Source organism: Oryctolagus cuniculus, chromosome 5 (genome assembly GCF_051225735.1).
Source record: "Oryctolagus cuniculus isolate XC-2025 breed Fujian yellow rabbit chromosome 5, ASM5122573v1, whole genome shotgun sequence".
NCBI lineage: Eukaryota > Metazoa > Chordata > Mammalia > Lagomorpha > Leporidae > Oryctolagus > Oryctolagus cuniculus.
The window spans coordinates 20,929,943-20,955,457 of NC_142871.1; the positions used below are offsets into that span (position 1 = coordinate 20,929,943).

General features: G+C 37.3%; 1 long non-coding RNA gene across 1 annotated transcript in view; it reads left to right on the forward strand.

The window, feature by feature from the left end:
• The first annotated feature begins 258 nt into the window (after window positions 1-258).
• LOC127493120 (uncharacterized) overlaps window positions 259-25,515 on the forward strand; it is a 265,004-nt gene continuing 239,747 nt past the window's right edge. Inside the window, exon 1 of the long non-coding RNA XR_016233655.1 lies at window positions 259-367. This is a non-coding gene — a long non-coding RNA (uncharacterized LOC127493120). The remainder of the gene's footprint in view (window positions 368-25,515) is intronic.

A 25,515-nucleotide genomic window follows, 5' to 3' on the forward strand; every position in this document is an offset into this window, starting at 1 on the left:
TTTTTCATTTTTTGAAAAAAATAAATATGTTAGAAAAATATCTCAGTAATGTTTTAAACCAAATATAAAATTATTATAGGAACCATAACATTTTTGCCCAGTATTGTTGAAATTTAGACTGAATAATGTCAGTTATTTTGCTGCTCTGAAGTCCCTTTTTTGAGCCTACACTGAACCTGTAATACTTATGGAAAGAGTAACCATAGCAACCTATATTGATGTCACAAGCCCAGGCTTCTGACTTCATTGCATAATGCAGTAGCAACTGGATTTGCAGCAGAAACACCCTGCTAAAGAGCAAGTATCTTGGTTCACAGCAAAGAGGACAAAGGAAAACAGCAAGTTATAGGGGGTTGAATCCTGGATTGTGAGTCAGATTGCCTGAGTGCTTATTTTAACCCTACCTCTCACTTGTTGCCTTGTTTTGAGTAATTGTGTTTACATGTGTGCACAGGGGTTTGAAGCAAGAAATCTCCTATTTCTGGGATGGTCATAGCAGAGACAAACTCAGGATATCTAATGTTTTGCATCTTGTAGATAGCTCAGTAAAGCTAAAACACCCTTAAAATAACTTGGAAAGAAAAGGATTACTAATGCCTTGTAGTAGGTATTTAGCTAGCTCACAAAGATTATGAGGACACTTTGAAATAAAAAGCATCTAGCTTGATTTTTATTTTTTGAGACAGTGGGTAAAGGAAAATATTGATTCCTGTTATTAATTTTTGTGAGAATATTGTTTTTACATAAATATGTCACTATCTGTATAGCTTTATCTAAAGATGTTTTTATGTATTCAGATGGAGAAATAAAAGATTAATCTGTATCTGATATTGGATATGAAGCTTCTCATGCTTAAACTGTGTACATGAAATGGTAAATGTTTCTTAATTTTACCAGGCAAATGCTGATCCTCTTAGAAAACAAATGGCCTTGCTAATTTCAGTTGAAATTTTTAAGAATCATGATGCTATCCTTTTTTAGAAAGGATAGCCTTTCAGTTGGAGCCTGTAACGTGTTCATTATTTCCATTGGTCTAGCTTTTTACTCTACACTAAATTTCAGAACTGAAATGTGGATATTTTGGAATTTCAAAAGGTGCTTAAAGTAATCAACTGTCTTACCAGCATCTTGGCTAAAAAAGGATATAGCTTTTATTTCATCTGAGGTAACAAGGTTGAACATCTTTATCAAGAGAACTATGACCCTTTCTACCCCTTCTAACCATGTGCTTCAGGCAGTCCAAATTGTCAGTACAAATTTAACATGCTATAAATATCATTAGCTTAATTACATGTGGAGTAGCCATCATGAAAACATGATTTATCAATTATTAGGAATTATTTAGATAACTGTTAAAAGGAGATGTTGTAGGCATGTTTTTGATAACTCAGGTGTCCATCATAATGCAACACAAGCATTTGTATGAATCTCAAAATCTTGCAAAATGTTTCAGAAACATAGTTTAGTATGCAATATTTTATAGTATATTTGTGTGTATGTGTGAAGGCAAGTTAACTATTTGATTTTATGCATCATGACTATCCAATTAGCTAATATGATTTTTTTAAAGTGCCAAAAAGCTTCCTTGCATTTTGTATGACTTCAATTAACTTTTATTAACTTTACTAGCATGAACAGATCCTAAATAGGTACAGTAAAAGTTTGTGAAAGAGCAGGTTGGTCTCCATCCATGCTTTTTTTTTTTTTTTTTTTTTTGACAGAGTGGACAGTGAGAGAGAGAGACAGAGAGAGAAAGGTCTTCCTTTGCCGTTGGTTCACCCTCCAATGGCCGCCGCTGCAGCTGGCGCACCGCACTGATCCGATGGCAGGAGCCAGGATCCAGGTGCTTTTCCTGGTCTCCTATGGGGTGCAGGGCCCAAGCACCTGGGCCATCCTCCACTGCACTCCCTGGCCATAGCAGAGAGCTGGCCTGGAAGAGGGGCAACCGGGACAGAATCCGGCGCCCCGACCGGGACTAGAACCTGGTGTGCTGGCGCCGCAAGGTGGAGGATTAGCCTATTGAGCCACAGCGCCGGCCCTATCCATGGTTTTTTTTAAAAGCCAAGAGTGCATTATTGACTATGTCCTAAACATTTTCCTTGTGTAAAATTCCACATTTTCCAAAATACAATCCTTCTTAATGGAAGAGACTAAGCATACACTGCCAAATCATGACTGTCAAGGAGTTATACCCATAGAGGAGATTTCAGTTCATCAAAGGTATGTGTTACATAACTTTCCCAAAGTTAACTGGTAGAAGACTCCATCCTCAGCCATACACGTGTTCTGTCTCGTCACACTATCTTGATCCTTCCTGATGCTTCCCGTCCAGAATCCCATCTCTCAAGATCTGTTCCTTGGCAACATTTTTTGATGACATATTCAACTTGGCTGTTAAGTTATTCAATTACATTTGTCAACATTTTGAAATCCTTCTCTCTCTGTCTCTCAGCTTTCTAGTATACAGAAGCACTAAAAAGAAAATTTATAAATCTTTGATGGGTTCATATTACTGGGAAGATACCTAGAAAAAAATCAAGTACATGGTAATTTTGTTAAAAGTATGTATCCATAAGAGCTGAGAGAATTCTATGAAAGGGAATAATCAGAGACAATGAGACAATAGATTTAGCCCAAAAGCATTTTGTAGTGAAGGTGTTACTTTGAAAAATGGTATTTATCCTGTCTTCTCTCTGTTTCACTTATCTCTCCCTTCTTGTTCTCACTGTCTTTATTCCTCACACAAGTAATTTATGTTTATTGTGACTCATTAAGTAGAATAGTTAAGCAAAAATAAAAATAAAAGGATAATTTCATCATCAAGATAATCCTTTTCTCAAAATTTTTAAGTTTATATGTAGGCTCAAACATTCTCTTTTTTAAAAAAATATATATTTTTTATTTATTTGAAAGGCAGCACTATAGAGAGTGAGAGATAGATTTTCCATTTGCTGGTTCATTCCCCTAATGCCTTCAAGGGATGGGGCTGGGCCAGGCAGAAGTCAGGGTTGTGGAACTCCATCTGTCTCCCATATGGGTGGTAGATACCCAAGTACATGGGCCATCTGCTGCTGCTTCCCCAGATGCATTAGCAGGGAGCTGGATCAGAAGGGAGCATCCAGGACTAACCTGGCACTCTTAGTAGATGCTGGCATTGCAGGCTGCAGCTTACCTGGTGCGCCAAGATGTCAGACTCTCAAACTTAATTTTCAAAAGCTGGAGGCATGTACTACACATTGCTTTGTAACTTACTCTTATAATTATTGAGTATGTTTCCTCTGACAATTTGAAATTTGAAAGGCTCCAAAATCTGAAACATTTTGAGTGTTAATATGATGTCACAAGTGGTAAATTCTATGCTGACCCCGTGTGTCAGGTCACAATCAAAATGCATGTTCACCAAAAATACTTTATAAAATAAACTGATGGCTATGTATATGATGTGTATATGAAATATAAGTGAATTTCATTTTCTCTTTCAATATGTATTTCTTCCACAATTCAAAAAATTCCCAAATACCAAATTCTTCTAGGCCTAGGCGTTTCTATGTTTATAATTAGAGATTTATCTGAATTTGTTACGTAAATTTCTGTTGTATGAGTATATCATAATGTAATCATTTTTCTATTCTTAGACCTTAGTCAATTCCAAATTCTAGTGGGTATAACATATGTAAGTTAAGACATATATACTATATATATACATGTCACATTCTTATATGGATATAACCTTAAACATTTGATTTTTTGATTTAATTATAAACCATATTGTTCAAATTATTGAGTCTTAATTTACATATATTCAGTTATTTTCAGATTTAAAATTTTAGTAATGGGATGATTATGTTAAAGGATATAACTTGTTTTAAGGGTTTTAGTAAATGTTTGCTAAACTTACTCCTAAAAATATATCAATTGATAATACCATAAAAATGAGACTCATTTTCCCACTTGCATACTACTGCTGGCTATTACTATAATTTTTAATCATGACATACTACTGCTGGGGAAAAATAGTACTTTAAGAATATTTTTATTTGGGATTTTGTGATTTTGAACAGCTTTTCATATCAATTCAATTCAAATTTATTTTCTAATTGTGTAATCTGATTAATTACTTGCTAGGTGGGTATGTCTGTTTCTTACCAATTTACAAAAGTTACTTTTATATTACCATGCTAATTAGTGTTCTCCTTGGCCATTTGTCCTGTATCTGTAATTTTCATTTGTTTTGTGTTACATTTCATTTTTGTATGCACAGCATATATAACCTCTTTTACAGTTTCTGCTTTTGGTGTTAGGCCTCTAAGACAGCATGTAAATATTTGCTATATTTTTCAAATATAAATTCATTTTTAATTGTTGATGTTTTCTGAAATTTATTATGACTTGAAGATTTAAGATACAAAAAAACTTCATTTGAATTATTCCCCAAGAGTTTTATTTTTTGCCACCTTCTCATACCCTCACAGTTTATATACAGTTTTAAAAATTCTTTTCCATGTCTAGTATCAATATCACACTGTTTTACTTATTAACTTGTTTAAATATTTTAGATTCCTATCTGTAATAATTTTATAAATTAGACATTTTATCCTTTTCTCAATGGACATAAAAAAGGGAGTGTGGTATTGTTTTGTTTTCTTGACTTGCTGTTTTTATCCAGGACAACAATTTTTATCTTTGTTTTATCTGTTTGAGATTAATTCATTCTAATTGCTGTGTAGTGTTTCTTTCATTGATAAATAACAGTTTTTTACCTTATCTTTTCAGGAGGCATTATTAGATTTATCAAATAAATGCTTTTTATGCACCTAGAAAGGTGATTTATTACTTTAAAAAAGTTTATTTACTTATTTAACAGGTAAAGTGACAGAGAGACACAGAGAGACAGATTATCTATCTGCTGGTTCACTCCCCCAAATGGCTGCAATAGCCAGGGTAGGCCAGATAGAAGCCAGGAGTCAAGAACTCCATGCTGGTCTTCCACATGGGTAGTAGAGGCCCAATACTTGGGCTGTCCTCTGTGGCCTTCCCAGTACAACCAGCAACCTTAAATTGGCACTCAAATATGGGATAGTGTATTGCAAGGGCCAGTTTAACCTGTTGTGACACAATGCTGGCCCTTAATCTATTAATGAAGCTATTAATTCTTAAGCTATTAATGAAGTGAATTATTGACATAAACTCAGTGTCGTGCTGAAAGCATCATTTTGTTCCTTACTATGTTGAGCTTAATGATACTTTATTCAGGGCTTTTACATCTGTCCTCCTCAGGGAGATCGTTCCTTTTTGCACTATTTTTGATATAAGGATCATATTTGCCTTAAAGAATGAGTTTAGAGCATTCCTTCCTTTCCCGTTTTCTGTAAGATTAATTTTTATGTGTTGTTTCCTCCTAGTTGTGTGGTAGATAGAACTGCTTGTAAAACTGTGTGGGCTATTGTTATTGTTTGTTTTAGAGGGTTATAGACCCTTGAATCATGGTATAAAATCCTTGAATTATGAAATTATGGCATAAATCAGTGTGAACTTTTATTTTTTCTTGTTTGCTATGTAGAGTGCTGGAAAATTATTTAAATTGCTGATTGAATTTAATAGTTTAGATCTATTTAATTTTTCTATTTAGTTTTGTTTCATAAATTATAGTTCTTCTAGAAATTTATTTTGTCTTTAAAAATTTATTAGTTTTCTATTTTAAATGTCTGACATATTTTTTCATAATGTTTTGTGGTTTTAACAATACCACTAGAGGTGGGAGAGAAATGTTATCAGTCTTTCTGGAGAACTACTTTTGGATTTGTTTACTATTGTAAATAATTTACTGCCTGATGAAGTACCTTCAACATTTAGTGGGTTAAAATAACCACCATTCATTATGTCTCATGATTTTGTGGGTCAGGAATTTAGTTAGTTTGAGTTTTTTTTTTTTTTTGTTCCAAGTAGTATTGACCAGGTTTACCAGGTCTCATTCAGGCAGTGGCTGCTCTGATCTGGAGAGTAGAAGACAATTTCACTAACACGCTGGTGCCTGGGTAAAGACAGCTACAGACTGCGCTCAGCTGGGTTGCACCCACTGCACACTTAACACAGGGCTTCTCCAGCAGGGTGGTCAGACTTCTACACTGAAGCCAGGGATCCAACAACATTCCAAGAGAGAGAAAATAGAAGTTGTGAATCTTACAGGCTAGACCCAGTAGTTGTAAAGCACCACTTTTGCCATAGGTGTGGTCAAAGTAGACACAGAACAGATTCAAGGGCAGTAGAAATAGTTTCTTCTTCTCAGAGAGACGGATATCAAAGAACTGGGGCCATTCTTTTACATAGATCCTGCATTCTATTTTAGTAATCTATTCTTGGATTTTGTTCCCCTGCTTTTATTTTGTTGATATTTCATACAGTAATGCACCCTGCTTTCTAAATTTGATGCTTAAATCATTTTCACCATTATGTTTTCTAATATAAATCAAGAAGTAAAAAATGTACTCAAATTATTGCTTTCATTGCCTTGTGAAGTTTTAACTGTATTGATAATTTGCTTCTAATTTTAACGTTCCTTTATAAGTTCTTCTGTGATTCATGTGTTATTTGGAAGCATGATTTTAAAACCATGTAGATTGTTAACAATGTGTTCCGTTGGGAAAGCACCATAGTTGCTGAGAACTTAAATGTAGGTGGAGGAATTCCTCTCTTTCCTTTTCACCTACTTCCCTACTTCTGAAACGTGAATCTTGTTCAAACCTCACCGTGCCGCTCTTTCAGTTCAACCATGTTCTAGGCGTTGGACTCCACACTTTAGATAGTTTACACAACTACGAATTTGTAACATTCTCAAGAACTATTATTATCCTCAAGTTACAGATGAGGAAATTTAGCATCTGTTTTCTATGTGATTTATTCAACTCGTGAGTGGAACAGCAAGTCTTGGAATTGATGCGGGTCGAACCAGAACGCTTTTCCTTTTTCCAGCACAGGAGCACAGGATACCCGGTTCTTTTTTTTTTTTTTTTTTTTTTTTTTGACAGGCAGAGTGGACAGTGAGAGAGAGAGAGACAGAGAGAAAGGTCTTCCTTTGCCGTTGGTTCACCCTCCAATGGCTGCCGTGGACAGCGCACTGCACCGGCGCACCGCGCTGATCCGACGGCAGGAGCCAGGAGCCAGGTACTTCTCCTGGTCTCCCATGGGGTGCAGGGCCCAAGGACTTGGGCCATCCTCCACTGCACTCCCGGGCCACAGCAGAGAGCTGGCCTGGAAGAGGGGCAACCGGGACAGAACCCGGTGCCCCGACCGGGCCTAGAACCCTGTGTGCTGGCGCCGCAAGGCGGAGGATTAGCCTACTGAGCCACGGCACCGGCCAGGATGCCCGGTTCTTTAATTTTTCAGAGACTCTGGTCTTATCCTAGTTTCTTGGGATGCCTTGGGGTGCCCTTTGAAGAACTAGGGGAAGTCATTTCTTTTCCTTCTTCTGTAAAAAGTCTTTCCTGAGGGTCTATGGATTATAATATGGCTGACACTGTTTCTGATAGCATTGCCAAGGGTGGAATCAGGTGATGGGACAAGAAAGGGGATAAGAGGTCATGCTCAACAATGGTTGTGTTCCTTGATAACTCTTAGGGCTTCATCAAATTTTTTGTCTTATAATCTTTGTAGCACTTAGGTAAAGCCTAAATATAAAAGTGAATGGTTTAGTTTTCCTGATGGAAAGTTTATTTTAGCTCCCTGGCATGTTGCATTTAGATTGTTTGTATATATAATTGTTTACTTAATGAGGATGCATCCTTACTTTCGGAATACTGCCTTTAAAATGAATTTCCATAGATTTACATAAATTCCCTGGGGATCACTATAATGTGAGCAAAGAAAAAACTGCCCAGCTGTGCACTCATTTAATGGAATTATGAAGCTTTAGGGTGTGGATTCTGAAAAAGATATCTGGGAGAAATAGTCACTCAAACTGCAGGAGAAATAAATGACTTTGCTCTCACTTTGGTTGTTGATTTTAGAAGCCAGCATCAGATGCTCAAGGTTTTTAAAAAGTCATCATTGGGAAAGATTGAGGAACTGTTCTACATTGCAGAAATCATCCATTGTATTTGAAAATGGAGGTTAATATTTTATGTTAATATTGGAGTAGTGGCTTTTATTTTTAAATAATTTTGTTTGATATGGAGAGAATTAGCAAATTCCCTATATTTCATATTGTCAAAGATGAAGCTAACAGCATTCTCAGGGAGGTTTACCTTTAAATTTAGTAGAAGGTCCCCAACCTCATCTGGGAGAGAGTTGATTAATGGTGACCTCTATTTCCATCACACCTCTGTCCTTGTCATTGATGGATAAAGATCTAAGGTGATAGCTTCTGGGGCTTAGAGATTTTACCATCTATTTAACTTACTTTGAGTCTTTGTTTTGATGGTGGTGTTCCAAACAATTATGTGGTTTTGTACTCTATAGCTAGTTCTATAGAGTTGGTTAGAATAATATAATAACAAGGGGAAGATCTTATGATTCCCTTGGCCTTGGAACATAGCGATATGAATAATGTTCTTTTCAAGCTAATACCTCAGGCTTAGCCAGCTGTCTATAAATGTATATCTTTCCTTCAAAGAGGCTCACTCGAGAATATGAATGGATCAATACTAATTTATATTCTGTGTTGGAAAATCAACCACTGATGGTGAGTCAATAAGTTCCTCTTTGTGTATGAATACATAAATCAGTCAACAAGTATTTAGTAATATATAAAAAATGCTCTACTGGGGATTCAGGAAGGGAAGAGAGGTTTTTTCCATGGTTCCAAGGAACATTTAGCCCTTATACCACAGAAAATGATAACAGTGATAATAATAGCTCACAATTTTCATACATTAATGTCAGGAATTTCTTTGTATTATCTCACATACACTTCACAATGACTTTGTTCTTGGGTAGTCTGATTGTCCCATTTTATGAAAGTAAGGGCACAAAAAGCCTAAATTATTTGCTTTACAGTGTAAAAGGTAGCTGGGTTATCAATCTTGACGCTTTGACTCCAGACATTAGACTCAATTTCTTCAAAAATCATTTATTCATTTATATGAGAGGGATTTAGTGAGAACCAAAGAGAGAGAGAGAGGACACTCCTATCCACTTCACAGATACCTACAGCAGTAGATACTAAAGTTATACTAAAGAACTCAAGTCAGATCTCCTCTGAGAGTGATAAGAGACCAATTGCTTGAGCCATCAACTCTGCCTAGCATTCCCAGGAAGCTGTAGTAAGCAGCCAGAGGCAAGTATCTAACCCAGGTCTCTGATAGGGGATATGGGTATCTTAATTAGTTTCTCAGCTAACTAGGACAAATGCTTGATCCATTATGCTTTTTTTAAAATCTAATTCTCAGTTTATTTATTGTGATAAAATATGCAAATCATAAAGTTAACTATTTTAACCATTTTTTTAGTATGTTGTTCAATGGCAGTAAGTGCATTCACACTGTTGATCAGTCATCACTAACATCAACCCCTGTAACTTTTTTTCATTTTTCAAATTGAAATTCTGTGATCTTTAAACAGTGACTGCCCGTTTCCTCATTCTGTCTCTATGAATCTGATTGCAAAATTGCCTTATAAAAGTGGATTCATGTAATTGTCCTGTGACTGGCTTATTTCAGTTAGCATAATATTTCCAAGATTTATCCATGTTGTAGCATTCATCAGAACATCATTTCTGGGGGTAAACATTTAGCCTGGTGATTAAGATGTCAGAATGCCTGCAACCCATGTCAAAGAGCCTTGGTTCTAGTACTGGCCATACTATTGATTACAGCTGCCTGCTGGTACATACCCAGAGAGGTAGAAAGTGATGTTTCAGGGGCCGGCACTGTGGTGCAGTGGGTTTAAACCCCAGCCTGCAACTCTGGCATCCCTTATGGGCGCAGGTTCGAGTCTCGGCTGCTCCACCTCCAATCCAGCTCTCTGTTATGGCCTGGGAAAGCAGTAGGAGATGACCCAAGTCCTTGGGCCCCTGCACCTGTGTGGGAGACCTGGAAGAAGCTCCTGACTCCTGGCTTCGGATCAGCTCAGCTCTGGGTGTTGTGGTCATTTGGGGAGCAAACCAGCGGAATGGAAGACCTCTCTCTCTCTCTCTGGCTCTACTTCTCTCTGTAACTCTTCAAATACATAAAATAATTATTAAAAAAAAAAAAAAAGAAAGTGATGTTTCAGTTAGCTGTGTCCCTAGCAGCCATATAAAATAAATTGATTGAGTTTCTGGCTCTTGATTTCAGCCTTGCATAGACATGGCTGTTATGGGCGTTTGGGGGGGGGGAGTAAACCAGAAGATGGGGGCTCTTTTTTTTCTGCCTCAAAAAGAAGAAAGGGAAGGAGGAGGAGAAGGTTGAGGGGAAGGAAAGAAGGAAGGAGGGGAAGAAGGAAAGAAAGAAGTAGGCAGGAAGAAGGAAGGAAGAAAAGCGTTTGTTTTTATGACTGAATAATGTCCCATGACTATTTTCTTTATCCATTCGTCTATGGTCTTTTGAGTTGCTTTCACCTTTTGGGCTAATGTGAATAATGCTACTATGAACATGAATGTTCAAATGTCTTTTTAAGTTCACTTTGAATTGAATTGAGCATATGCTTCTATGGTAATTCTATGCTTAATTTCTTTGAGGAACTACCTCAAAAATTTTTAAAGTAGGGGGACCATTTTACATTCTCATCAGCAATGTAGTAGTTTTCCAACTGATTTCTCCATGTTCTTGTAGGTATTTTTTGTGCATTTCCCTAATGGTTATTGGTTATTGGTATTGAGTTCCCTTTTAATTGCTTATTGGTAATTTGTAAATCTTTGGAAATACATTATTCGAGTTTTTTGCTGTTTTTATTGGGTTATTTTGTTGTTAAATTATAACAATTTTTATATATTCTGGATATTGACTCCTTATCAGATATATGAGTTCTAAATATTTTATCTCATTCCATAGTTTGCCTTTTCACTGTGTTAATAGTGTCCTTATATAAAAGTTTTTAATTTTGATGAAGTCCAATTTATATATATATATATGTGTGTGTGTGTGTGTATATATATATATATATATATTCTTTTCTTGCCTGTGCTCAAACTCTGTGCTCTTAACCACTACACTGAAGCTTGTAACTAAGATTTCAGCATGCTAAATTATGTTGCACCAACTGAAATTGGAATATGGGGTACCATACGATGTCACCGTGTGCTTATTAATAAATTCCCAATATTAATAAGCCTGTGTAGGATTTTGCATAATATTCAGAGAAGAATTCTGAATACCTGCATAAATGAATGAGGCAGCATGACAAGTTTTAAGCTTTTTATTCAGTGAGGAAGATTCATAGGAGAGTGAGGGCATTAATCTAAGGAGAAGGGAAATTCTGGAATTAGCTTGGGGTCCACACCAAGCAGAAAGCAGGCTAGAAGCCACGTGCAGCAAGTGTTTAGAGCAGCTATCCACAGCTTATCACGAGCAGTGAAACAGAGGCTTTTGGGGTGCTCCTTGCCTTTTATATATTTTTCAAAGGGGAGTGGTTACATGGTCTGGTGGGCAGGTGGGCGCCAAGATGTGGTCGGGTAGGACTTGAGGTCACACATTGGTGTGGTGAAGGCATGGTCTGCCAGCTCCCAAACCTGATCAGTTTTATCCCCCATGCCTGCCTACCTCACAACCAAATTTCCTGAGGAGATGAGGTTGAAGGTCTGAGTTGTCAGGGAATGCATGAAGGAAACAGTGAATTATAAAATGTTATCTATCAGTATTTAGTGGATGATTCTTGATGAGAGTTTATTTTTCCTTATTTGTGAAAAATAATGTTGAGCAAATTGTGTGGCAAGTCTAAGGGATTATTGGGGGAGGGGGAGGATAGGATGAGGGGTAAGTAGAGGTAGAGCTGTTGATCTCTTATTTGCTGATGCATTACCAGGGTGTTTTCTGGTAGAAGTTTTATTAAATAAATTTAAAGAGATGAAATAAAACTCTACAGTTTCACTCATGGCCTGCCACTGGCAGATGACTTTCTCTTAGAGTGTAACCAGTACAGGACGTAAATGATAGCAAACGGTCCTTTCTCTTGGCTTTTGCTCTCTGCTCAAGGCCGTCCTGAACTGTCCTGGGTATTACTGGGTCGGAGAGCTGAGCCCATATTGTGCTCCTTCATCTGCAGAAGGTGTCGGGAGTATGACTCACGTTTCAGAGTTCTTTGCTTCTAACTGCACACTGCCACTTCTGTTTTCTGTTTCATAACTTAGCCTCTCTGGTTCTTTCTCCTTTAGCTTTTGAATTTGGAATGTATCTAAGATCAAGGTTTTTTCCCATATTATTTTTGAAGTATTAATTCATGTCTCAGACTCAGAGGGTAGACAGATATTGTAATAACAGCAATTTGTAAAGTAGATAATATTGAATGTCATCCTTCGCATCCAAATATACAACTAAGTCTCATATTCTCTCCCTATAGGTACAAACTTACTCTGAGGTCTTAACAATTTCTAGGTTTAAAATAATCATAGAAGTGGTTTGTGAGTGTAATGGTGATGGCTTCAGAGGTGTCAGGAAGTCTGCAGTAAGAAGAGCTCTTTCATAAGCCTCCCCCAAAGCCTTCACAGCCACAGTGTTAGACGTTAACACTTTCCTCTCCTTGTAATAGCAATTTGGGTAATAGAGAAAATCGTGATGTTTCTTGAGTGTGGGGTGAATGTCGTGGGCAAGAAAGCATCACAAGAAGTTTTTAGATCCACCCAACCAAATTGCATTTCATGACCTCACCCCCAAGGAGGAAATTCTGCAGCCCACATGTTATACCTCCCTTTTAAGACCAAGGTCATCTTTGGACTCAGATGACTTCATTTCACCTTCTAAGAGCTATGTCAGCTTGACTCCAATTCTCTTAGACAATGGAGCAATAGGGTCTCTGGTCCATATCAAAGCCAAGAATAAGATTCATTTTGCAAGATAATTTCTATAATTCTATTATTCATTGTGTTTGTACTGTGTGTTAGGTGCATATATATTTCATTAAATTCAGACAACAACCCTAGCTAGATTTTATTATTCCTTTTTGGTGTGGAGGATACTGAGGCTTGGAGGGGAACAAATTTGTTCATGGTAACTCCATTTGTGACAGGCAAAGCTTGTAGTATGAGCAGGCCTCCCTCGTCCCAGAGTTCATCCTACTTCCCTGCTGCAGCTCTTCCTAGTCTTCTCTCTCTAGCTTTGACTCTTTTAAACTCTCATTACAGATTCCAAGAGACAAAGGAAAACCAGAATACTTTATACAAAACTTGTTAACTGAAATTAGAAGTAATTACTGCCTTCCAGAGGAGAGAGCTGCTGTTCCTTTAGCATTTCAGAATGACAACATAAGGACATATAACACAAACAGTAGTTTATGGTCCTGTTCCCATGATAGATGAATCTTGTACACATTCCCTTTGGTGTAATTGTTATCTCCTCCACTGGCACAGTTGACTAAGGAGTTGTTCAAGGCTGCTTTCACACTGCTTGTGAAAACTGTTGGGTGGATGGGTTGCTCCACAGGTGGAGATAACATCATTCAACTGCAATGAGGGTAGTTTGCAAGACAGCTTCTCTGTTGTTGAGGCCAAGACCAGTGGCTTCTTATTTCATGATAGAAACTACTACCTGACATATTTATTTTCTTTCTGCTGCTAAATTGTTAGCTATTTTTACTTGTTTTTCTGGAATAGGAATTCTTATTTTGTAGTGTCAGTCATGGCAAGATTATTCTTCTGGCAATCCAGTAATCAGGGTGAATTAAAAACATTATTTATGATCTTAGAATAGGTTTATTGGGTCTAATTTATTCTTGAATAGGCAAATTTGATAGCCATCAAATTCCATTAGATCAGACAATGACAATAGTAAGCATAGTTTAGCAGAAATTTAGAAAAAAATGCTATTTTCTTAAACATGGCACCAACATCACAGTTGTAATCATTTGCATATGATGTAAATAGGACAAGAAGAAGAAGCACAACTTCGGCTGTTGAAAACAATAGCAGAAGTGCATGGCAGCTTCTTTGGCACCGATTTTGCTTGGAAAAATTGCAATCAGCTAGAAAGTATTTTACTTAGTAGCAGATATCAAAATCTGTTACTAGATTTTAAAAGGGCAACCATATACATTTCTCAGAGGGTTGGTAGATACAGAAGTTGTGGCAAATAGCATGTCCTAGAGCTATAAGGTTAGTGAACTGGGTGAGAAATAAACATTGTTTTCACCATCATCCTAACAATAATAGCAAATAAACAGCATACATGATGAGATGCTTGTTCTGAGCAGTTTGTGTGTAATAATGCATCTAATCCTGGTGGCAACTCTAGGAAGTCAAAGCTACTCTTACTCCTCATTTTACAGATGAGGCTACTGAAGCACAGAGAAGTTATGTAACTTGCCCAGGATGACACAACCAACAAGTGGAAGAACCAGAATATATATCCAGTCTGGCTCTAGAGTCATGTTCTTTATCACTACCCTGTATGACAACATTTATTGAGGTCATACTGTTTAATGCACAATATATTTGGCACCGTGATGGAAGAGGTAAAAATTGCTCAAGGAATTTGCAGTTTAGTGTACACAGAAATTATATTTTTTGTCATCTTTTGAGATCATTTTGGAAGTTTCTGATGGCAGAGAAGAATTATCCCAAGTGTCAAGTATTTATGTGATCATTAATAGAAAAGCACTGCTTTCCATGAGGGAAGTGGCACAATGATGCCCTTAGAGTTAAAATAAAGTGTTAACAGTTGTACAATTTTCCATTTATGGATGCTTTGATAAAGTAGGCACTGTGTGGGATATTCATACAATTTGGTCTCATGGAATAAAGTAAGTATTGTGCCACTTATACAGTATATAGCCTCACTGAAATCTCATAACTGTATGAGCTAGATCTTTTTTTTAAAAGGTTTATTTATTTATTAGAAAGAGTTACAGAGAGGCAGATGTAGAGAGGGAGAGAGAGGTCTTCCATCTGCTGGTTCACTCCCCAGATGGCCTCACAATGGCTGGAGCTGCACTGATCCGAAGCCAGGAGCCAGGAGCTTCCTCCAGGTCTCCCATGCGGGTGCAGGGGCCCAAGGACTTGGGCCATCTTCTACTATTTTCCCAGGCCAAAGCAGAGAGCAAGTCACATCCCATATTCAAGCTAGTTTGTTTTTACATATTTTATGGGGGAATAAACACTCTCCTGATCCTGTTATTTTCATTATCATACTTCTCTGCATTTTCTTCTTTCAATTAGGGCTGAAAACAGAGTGCCCAAATTGCAGGAACCTCTATCCTCAGAGAGTTTCCATCTCCACCACGGCAGGTAGCTCTTTATCTCAGGCAATATGCCAAGAGCTGCCAGACTTCTTCCATTCATTCCATGGAGTGGTTTCCTACAAACTGGGCTAATACAGCTTAGCTGAAATGTAAAGGTTTGCCTGTTGATGCCCTTTTTGAGTTCAGCTGTTAGACCTGGGAAATGTTAAATTGGGCAACACTGGGCTATAAATAAGCATGTTTCATGGTTGAAAAAGCTAAAGATTCCATCACCGTACAGTTGGCTTATCTACACCCTATGTGAAATGAGGGTGAAAAGGTCAAAAATCCATCTTTAATTGTCGTATGCTCTGTATCAGGATTTGATAACACTAAGAATAATATTCAAAGAATCTTTCTTTTCCTCTGTGTCTATCTCATATACATAATATGTACACACATATGCAAAGGGTATGCAAGATACAGACTTGAGGGAGAGTAGATGAGGTAGGGATATTCATATTTTCTACTTTTGTGTTTTTGAATTTTTAAAAAGCGCATATTTCTTTTGAAATTTTATCAATGCTTTTAAAATAAAGAAGTACTTGTTCTAGGGAGCTCAAACTTACATCTCCTTTGTTGAGAATAAAGAACAATGTTCTCAGGGAATTAGCCAGTCCCTCTCAGATGCTCACCCTTCACTTGAACAAATGTCTACATTTGCATAACCAGCTACAAAAATAATTCTCACATTAAAGCGACCATTATTTACCTGCCACACTACCTGACAAAATAGTTTTGGAGTGATTATATAATTATGCTTTTTTGATGCTGTGCCTTTAGCTGCCAAAAGTCAAACCTGCCAATCTAATGCATGTTTTCATGTATTTTTCAAATATGTAAGTGAAGACTAAAAATAGATGATTTTTAAAAGTTTGTCATTGTGTCATCCTTTCTAAAATTATAGCTCCAGAGTGGATATTATAAAAACATTTTGATAGGACAGTTTTCTATAGCAGTATCATGTTCTTTTTATGAAAATATCAAAAATATCTGGATCATTAATAGAGTTTAAAAGAAAAGAATAGCCTAAAGCCTTAGGGATCTTTTAGTCACATCTATTTCTCATGATTACACAAAGAACATATATTTATTTATATATATAATACATATATGTAATATATATATAATTATATACATACATTATATATAAATATATACATGCATATATGTATATAGATACACAGCTGTTATCTGTAAAAAGTTCCTGGTCTTCCGTGCCAATGTTTAGAGACAGCTTTAGCTAGGAAGAAAGTTAAGTTTATCTTTATAGCATCTGTTCACCTTTCGCTTCCCTTTCCATAGTTACTGTTTCTCACTCTATGATATTTATGCATCAGTACTCCCTTTTGGAATGCCTCTGGTAACCTTGTTTCCACTTAGATGTTAATATCCGATAGCATGGTGTTTTCCTAGGGACTATATTTTTAAATCAAAGGATTAAATCTTTAGTGGCTAAATATCTAACAACAGGAAACAGGAGACAGTCTGGGAGAAGCTCATTTCCCAACACCTCAGAAGTACTACCTTGGATATATATTAGAGTGTACTGTACCTTATCTTATACCTTCCCATAAAATCTACATTGATATCACTAGTAGGGAAAGCCTATGAATTGTATGTATCTTCTATGTACTGCATAATGTATTTTGATATTCTTTTTAGCTTACATTTTATTTTTGCTAATACCACTATCATCATTTTGATGTTCAGGTTTTAGCCTGTGATGGTTTAGAATTAACTAAAATTTAATTAAAAGCAAGGAATACAAACTATTTTATTTCAATGTATTAGGATTTAAAACACACCAAAACTTGGACTCACCAAATCATCTCACTAAAACATTAAATATGAAGGGTTTTCAAAAAGTTTGTGAGAAGTGCCTATTATGTCAAAAACTTTATGTACATTTCAATTTTTTTCATCAAAATAAACTATTTTATTTTAACCAACTTCTAAAAATACCCCCATATTATGAATAATCATAACAAAATATTCATTAAGCACTTAGATGTACAAAACACTGCTAATTTGGGGGTTATATATTCTTTATTATATGCAAGAACCCCATGTGAGAGGAACTAATTCTTCCTCTTTAGAGAGCAAGAAGCTGAAGTTGATAGGGCCTAACAATTGGTTCAATGCCAAACTGGTGAAGTGGCAGAATCAGAATCTGAACCTGATTCTGTTTCACTCTACAGCCCTTTAATACCAATTATTATACTCCAGATCTAATTATATACCCTGCCAATCCTTATTAAATACAACTGCATAACAGTCACTGACTTTTGATACTTATATACCTTTCCCCTGTCATTTAATCACACTTACGTGGCCTGCCCAATTTTACACAGTCTAGAAATGGCATCTTTTGTAGGGCTGGATGAGTGGTGACAAATTCTTTCAATTTCTGTTTGCTATGAAAGGTCTTTATTTCAACTTCATTCACAAATGAGAGCTTTGCAGGATATAAAATTCTGGGCTGGAAGTTTTTCTCTCTTAGTACTTGGACTATATCTCACCATTCCCTCCTAGCCTGTAGTGTTTCTGATGAGAAGTCTGCTGTGAGTCTAATTGGAGCTCCTCTGAGAGTAATCTGACATTTCTCTCTTGCACATTTTAGGATCTTTTCTTTCTGTTTCACTGTGGTGAGTTTAATTACAACGTGTTGTGGTGAGGACCTCTTTTGATTATGTTTATTAGGGATTCTATGAGCTTCCTGTACTAGGATGTCTTTGTCCTTCTCCAAACCTGGGAAGTTTTCTGCTAGTATCTCACTAAAAAGGCCTTCTAATCCTCCCTCTCTCTCCATGCCTTCAGGAACTCCTAGAACCCGAATGTTGGGTTTTTTAATAGTATCCTGTAGATTCCCGACAATATGTTTTAGATTTATAATTTCCTCTTCTTTTCTTTGGTTTGACTGTATATTTTCCTGTGCTCTGTCTTCTAAGTCTGATATTCTCTCTTCTGCTTCATTGATTCTGTTTTTAAAGCTCTCTAATGCGTTTGTCATTTGATCTATTGAATTCTTCATTTCATTTTGGTTTCTCTTCATATCACAGTTTCATGTTCTACTAGTTTCTTCATTTCATTTTGATTCCTCCTTAAGATTTCATTTTCACGAGAGAGATTTTCTATCCTGTCCAGTAAGGATTCCTGTAGCTTAAGAATTTGTTTTTGAGAACTTCTAAATGTTCTTATCATAAATTTTTTGAAATCCGTTTATTGCATTTCTTCTTTCTCATCATATTCATAATCTTGTTTTGGGGTGCCTTGTTCATTTCGGGGTGTCATAATGTCTTCCTTGTTCTTATTTCCTTGGATTCTGCGTTTGTTGCTTGGCATTGTGGAGATATTCTTTGGTTTCTTCTTCTTTTTTTTATTCCCTCGCTGTGCTGGCTTTTCTCATTATACTATGATTCCAGATTAAGTGGACTGTCTGATTTTGATGGATCCTCAAAGGCTTTTGTTGGGTGTGGCCAGAGCATTCTGTTTGGTTCTTCAGGGTTAAGGGTGTGCCAAAGGTGACACACCCAGGTTAGGCATGGTAAATCATTCTCTCTCTCTCTCTTTTTATTCAGAAGGGAAGCAATTCCACACAGCTGAGTAGAATTGAAGGTGTCATTGTCTGAGCTCTGGCTCCTGTGGGTATAATATTCGTCTGCTCAGTCCCAAGGACCACACAAAGGATCTGTGTAGTGCTCAGTATAAGCTCAAATTCCCCTTCAATCTCCCACCAGGTTGCCAAGGTTACCGAGTTTGTGGCGTACTTGTATCTCAGGCACTCTGTGAGTTCTCTCACACACCCTCAGGTTTGTTTTTTTTTTTTTTTTCACAGTCTCAGTTCATTAGCTCCACACATTCACTAGGTCCTAACCTCCTGTTATTTCTCCCCGCCAGAGTCAGGTTTTTCTGCTTGGCTGAGGTTGGGCGCAGCCCTGAGGTGGCACATCTTTTACATATGTCCAAAATGGCGCCTGCTCTTTGTCTTTCTCGCCTTTGTAAGGTGAGTGGAGAGAGAGAATCATGTCCGTACCTGTCCCTTTTTATTTATTTATTTATTTTCTCTCCTCTAGTCAGCCTGGTGAACTTTCCCCCAACGGGGCTCAAGCCTTGCTCCCTCTAGGTCCTTCCTGCTGCTTCCCCGCCAGTGTCTTGGTCTATTGAGGTTTCGCCTCACCACCCTTTCCAGTGCTGGTGTGTAGATTTGGCGGCTGGGGTCCCGAGCCATGGGCGCTGTGCCCTCCACGTAGGTCCACCATGTCCTACTAGTTCTGGAAGAATTTCCTCTGCAGTTTTTTCCCCTAACTCTTCCCTGAAACTACAGTATCTCCACTTTTATTAAGCTATCTTTTCCTAGACTATCAGTGTGCCTCCTTGTCGCTCCCCCTCTTCGCGGAGGAACGACACAGGACCCTGTGTTGTTCTTTTGTCTGCTCGGCCCTTCCCGGGTTTGCTGCTGGTTCTTCCCGGGTTGGCTGCCATCCCTCCACCTTCGTGGAGGGGCGGGCCCCCCTGCCACTTTCCCCACTTCCGCGGGGGAGCGGCACACCGCCGGCCTGCTCTCTTGGGGGCTGCTCAGATGTTATTCGGATGTTCCCCTTAGATGTTCCTGGTGCATGTTGTCTCTCTCCTCCTTTATAGTCCTCTTCCACCAATCCCAACTCTGCTACCCACACGCCGAGTATGCTGCTCTCCTCCAATCAGGAGCAGGATCAGCCTCCTGCAGGTCATCACTCAAGTTGGCGAGAGGCAGCTGAGTAGAAGTTGTTTACTCCCTTCTCAGCGCCATATTGTGGGAGAGCAGATTCATAGAATAAGTCTTAATTCCAGTAACTTAGTCTAGTCCGAGTTGCTCCCCACACCTCCTCCCTATTCCACCATCTTGGAGCTTCCATTGAATCATCTTTCTACCATATGGTGCTAATCTCTCAATCATGCCAAGTACGATAAAAAGTAAGGAGAATTCTAGAGATGGGTTCTTCAGTGACCTTTCACCGATGATACTTTTAATCTACCTTTAAAACAAAGAGAAGCATGTAATTCATGAAATACATGAAATTTTATACCTTAAATAATTTTTTAAATAGAGAAGTATATAACTCATTATTTTTCTTTATTGAATAAGAAATTAATAAAATCATAACTACATTTTTTATTTCATACATAATGTCTAAATGAAATGATATAAAGCCTAACATATGTAGCACCTAGAAGGAGTTATTTTGTTTAGTTGCTGGAAATTGATATAGAACTCACAAACTAATCTCTTCCCTGATTGTGGCGATTTACTTTACATTAAAGTTTGGCTGTGTAGGCTATTTTGAATAAAGAATGAGGAATAGGAATGTTTTTGTGTAATGGTACAATGAGAAGTGATTCCATGAAAAGGAGAAAGAATTAAAGGAAAAGAATGTCACATTCTTGACTAAGAAGTTAACTGAGTATAGCTGTAGAGAACACAAATATTGTAACAGGAGTAGATTGGCAGCCAAAGTAATCCTTAGTTGTTCACAAACTGGAAGACCGTGAGCAAAGTCAAGCCGCCAGGGCTTTGTGTAATTCTGCAGGAAAGTTCATCTTTCTCTTCTTTGCATTTTGCTTCCTTTGTCCTCACTCAGTGACATTTCCAAAGTGGATTCAATCTTCCATCTACTGCAATCTTTCCCAAGCAGGAATCTCTACATGCTGTGTACAATGCTAGTGGATCTTATCCAGCAGCCATTGCTGAGGTTCATCAACCTGGGGACTCCTACATGTGAGGAGTAGGTAAAGCTTGTGAAATTGGGATGGGGGAGTGATGGAAGAGGGCTCAATGAGACAGCAGGATAGGGAGTTCTATCTTTGTATCTGGAACACTAGATTTATGATAATTTGATTATTCAGATTAATTACATTCTGTGACACTGATGTTTTTAAATATTCATTCTCCCTAGTGCAGTAAAAACATAACAGCTGTATTTGTTTCCTAGGTCTCCCATAACAAAGTCCAGAAATTGTGTGGCTGAAAATACCAGAAACTTACTCTCTGACAGCTCTGGAAGATAGAAGCTTAAAATAAGTGTTCTGGGAAGGTCAGGTTTTCTATGAAGACTCTCTAAAGAGTGATCCTTCATTGCTTTTGCAGCTTCTGGTTGTTCATAAACAACTGTTTGCATTTCTCAATATACAGCTTCTCTACTCCAATTTTTGTGCCTATTTTCACATGGCCTATTTCTCATCTCTCTAAATGCTCTCCTCTGTTGTTAAGAAGACACCATCACTGAATTTTGCCTCACCCAGTCCAGTACGACCTCATCCTTGTTAAGTAATTTCTCAGATTTTGGGAAGACATGAATTTGCAAGCCCACTATTTAACTCACTACAAAGTATCAGTCCATGTCAAGAGTATTTTTTGAGATGTCTGATTCCTGATTTGAAGTCAGAAATATACTAAAAATTCATTTTTCTTGACAAAAAGAATTAGGAAATCAACAAAGATAATGTGTCAAAAAGATTCAGGAGCCAAACTAAAGAGGCATTCACTGGCAGGAGATGGGACTGTTGGAGCATTAATAAGAAATCAGTGAAATAAATAATGACCCATGAGTAGAAAATTAAATTTGAAAATTCATTTTTAAACTTTGGAGAATTCTAGAGAACCTACTGATTATTGTAACAACTTGTGAATAAGAAGAGGAAATAATGTGATTTTCCCATGTGTGCCATCTCCAGGACAGCCATAAAGGGGGTGAAGCAAAATTTCTGCCCATAGTCATATGTCAGCTAATATATGATGAAAGAATGACAAAATATCAACACTTTATTTTTTAAAGGATAGATTTTTCCATTCAAAGAGATTTTTCAAGACTATGAAATAAATACTTTGTGTAGATCATATTTGGATCCATATTCAAACCCACCTAATGGTAAAAACAAACACATATGTATTAGACATAAGAGAAATTTATATACTGGCTGAATAATTGATGAGATTTGAAAATATGACTTTCTCTTGGAGAGGGACAAGGATAATGTTTTGTTATGTTTTAAAAGGAGTTATTTTGGAAAACATGCTGTTAATGAGTAGTCTTCAATTTGCAAATCAAAAATTATGAGGTAGAAATACAAAGAGTTCCCATATACCTCTCATGTTATTTTTTTAACTTTTATTTAATGAATATAAATTTCCAAAGTACAGCTTATGGATTACAATGGCTTTCCCCCCATAACGTCCCTCCCACCCGCAACCCTCCCCTTTCCCAATCCCTCTCCCCTTCCATTCACATCAAGATTCATTTTCGGTTCTCTTTATATACAGAAGATCAGTTTAGCATATATTAAGTAAATATTTCAACAGTTTGCTCCCACACAGAAACATAAAGTGAAAAATACTGTTTGAGTACTAGTTATAGCATTAAATCTCAATGGACGGCACACTAAGGACAAAGATCCTACATGAGGAGTAAGTGCACAGTGACACCTGTTGTTGACTTAACAAATTGACACTCTTGTTTATGGCATCAGTAATCACCCTAGGCTCTTGTCATGAGGTGCCAAGGCTATGGAAGCCCCCTGAGTTCACTGACTCTGATCATATTTAGAAAAGGCCATGGTCAAAGTTGAAGTTCTCTCCTCCCTTCAGAGAAAGGTACCTCCTTCTTTGATGACCCGTTCTTTTCCTGGGATCTCACTCGTGGAGATCTTTCATTTAGGTTTTTTTTTTTTTTTTTTTTTTTTTTTTTTTTTTTTTTTTCCCCAGAGTGTCTTGGCTTTCCATGCCTGAAATACTCTCATGGGCATTTCAGCCGGATCCGCATGCCTTAAGGGCTGATTCTGAGGCCAGAGTGCTGTCAGGACAATAGCTGTTCAAGTCACTGTTTCTCATAGTGTCCATTTCACTTCAACAAGTTTCCCCTTTGGTGCTCAGTTAGTTGTCGCCAATCAGGGAGAACATATGATATTTGTCCTTTTGGGACTTGTTTAATTCACTCAGCATGATATTTTCCAAATTCCTCCATCTTGTTGCAAATGACCGGGTTTCGTTGTTTTTGACTGCTTTATAGTATTCTATAGAGGACATGTCCCATAATTTCTTTATCCAGTCTACTGTTGATGGGCATTTGGGTTGGTTCCAGGTCTTAGCTATTGTGAATTGAACTGCAATAAACATTAATGTGCAGACAGCTTGCTTGTTTGCCAATTTCATTTCCTTTGGGTAAATTCCAAGGATTGGGATGGCTGGGTTGAATGTTAGGTTTCTGAGGAATCTCCAGACTGACTTCCATAGTGGCTTGACCAGTTTGCATTCCCAAAAACAGTGGGTTAGTGTCCCTTTTTCCCCACATCCTTGCCAGCATCTATTGTTGGTAGATTTCTGAATGTGAGCCATTCTAACTGGGGTGAGGTGAAACCTCATTGTGGTTTTGATTTGCATTTCCCTGATTGCTAGTGATCTTGAACAGTTTTTCATGTGTCTATTGGCCATTTGGATTTCTTCTTTTGAAAAATGTCTATTGAGGTCCTTGGCCCAGCTCTTAAGTGGGTTGTTTGTTTTGATGTTGTGGAGTTTCTTGATTTCTTTGTAGATTCTGGTTATCAACCCTTTATCAGTTGCATAGTTTGCAAATATTTTTCCCATTCTGTTGTTTGCCTCTTCACTTTCCTGACTGTTTCTTTTGCAGTACAGAAACTTCTCAATTTGATGCAATCCCAAAAGTTAATTTTGGCTTTGACTGCCTGTGCTTCTGGAGTGTTTTCCAAGAAGTCATTGCTGGTACCTATATCTTGCAGAGTTTTTCCAATGCTCTCTAATAATTTGATGGTGTCAGGTCGTAGATTTAAGTCTTTAATCCATGTTGAGTGAATTTTTGTGTAAGGGGAAAGGTAGGGGTCTTGCTTCATGATTCTGCACGTGGAAACCCAATTTTCCCAGCACCATTTATTGAATAGACTGTCCTTACTCCAGGCATTGGTTTTGGATCCTTGATCAAATATGAGTTGGCTGTAGATGTTTGGATTGATTTCTGGTGTTTCAATTCTGTTCCATTGGTCTATCCATCTGTTTCTGTACCAGTACCATCCTGTTTTGATAACAACTGCCCTGTAGTATGTGCTGAAATCTGGTATTGTGGTGCCTCCGGCTTTGTTTTCGTTGTACAAGATTGCTTTAGCTATTCGAGGTCTCCTGTGTCTCCATATGAATTTCAGCATCATTTTTTCCAGGTTTAAGAAGAATGTCTTCGGTATTTTGATTGGTATTGCATTGAATATGTAAATTGCTTTTGGGAGAATGGACATTTTGATGATGTTGATTCTTCCAATCCATAAGCATGGAAGATTTTTCCATTTCTTGGTATCCTCTTCTATTTCTTTCTTTAAGGTTTTGTAATTTTCATAGTAGAGTTCATTAACGTTCTTGGTTAAGTTTATTCCAAGGTATTTGATTGTTTTTTAGCTATTGTTAATGGGATTGATCTTAGAATTTCTTTCTCAGCCGTGGCTTTGCCTATGTATACAAAGGCTGTTGATTTTTGTGCCTTGATTTTATATCCTGCTTCTTTGCCAAAATCTTCTATGAGTTCCAATAATCTCTTTGTAGAGTTCTTTGGGTCCCCTAAGTAAAAAATCATATCATCTGCAAAGAGGGATAGTTTGAGTTATTTTGCCTAGTAATATCTCATTAGAATCTTTGCCACAATTAATGTACCATATCCATATTCTGTTTTTTTTTTTTATTTCCATCCCCTTTAGCACTTCCATCTCTTTCAGCTTGTAGTAATCAACATTCTGTGTTCAAATTGTTTTGTTTTGTTTTGTTTTAATTTTCTACATTTAAGGGAGAGCATGTGGTGGTTGTCCTTTGGTGTCTGGTTCATTTCACTGATCTTGATGTTCTCCAGTTCCATCCATTTTTTTTTTGCAAATAATAAGATTTCATTCTTTTATAAAGATGAATAATATTCCATTTTACATATTCTTTACCCATGCATCCAATCGTGGACACTTGGTTGATAACATATTTTCACTTTTGTGAACAGTGGTGCTATAAATATGGTGGATCAGGTATCTCCTTGATACCATGAGTTCTGTTTTTGCAGTACATACCCAGTAGTGGGATTTCTGGATCATATGGCAGTTTCAATTCTAGATTTGCATGAAATCTCTGTACAGTGTTTTACAGTGACTGCACTAATT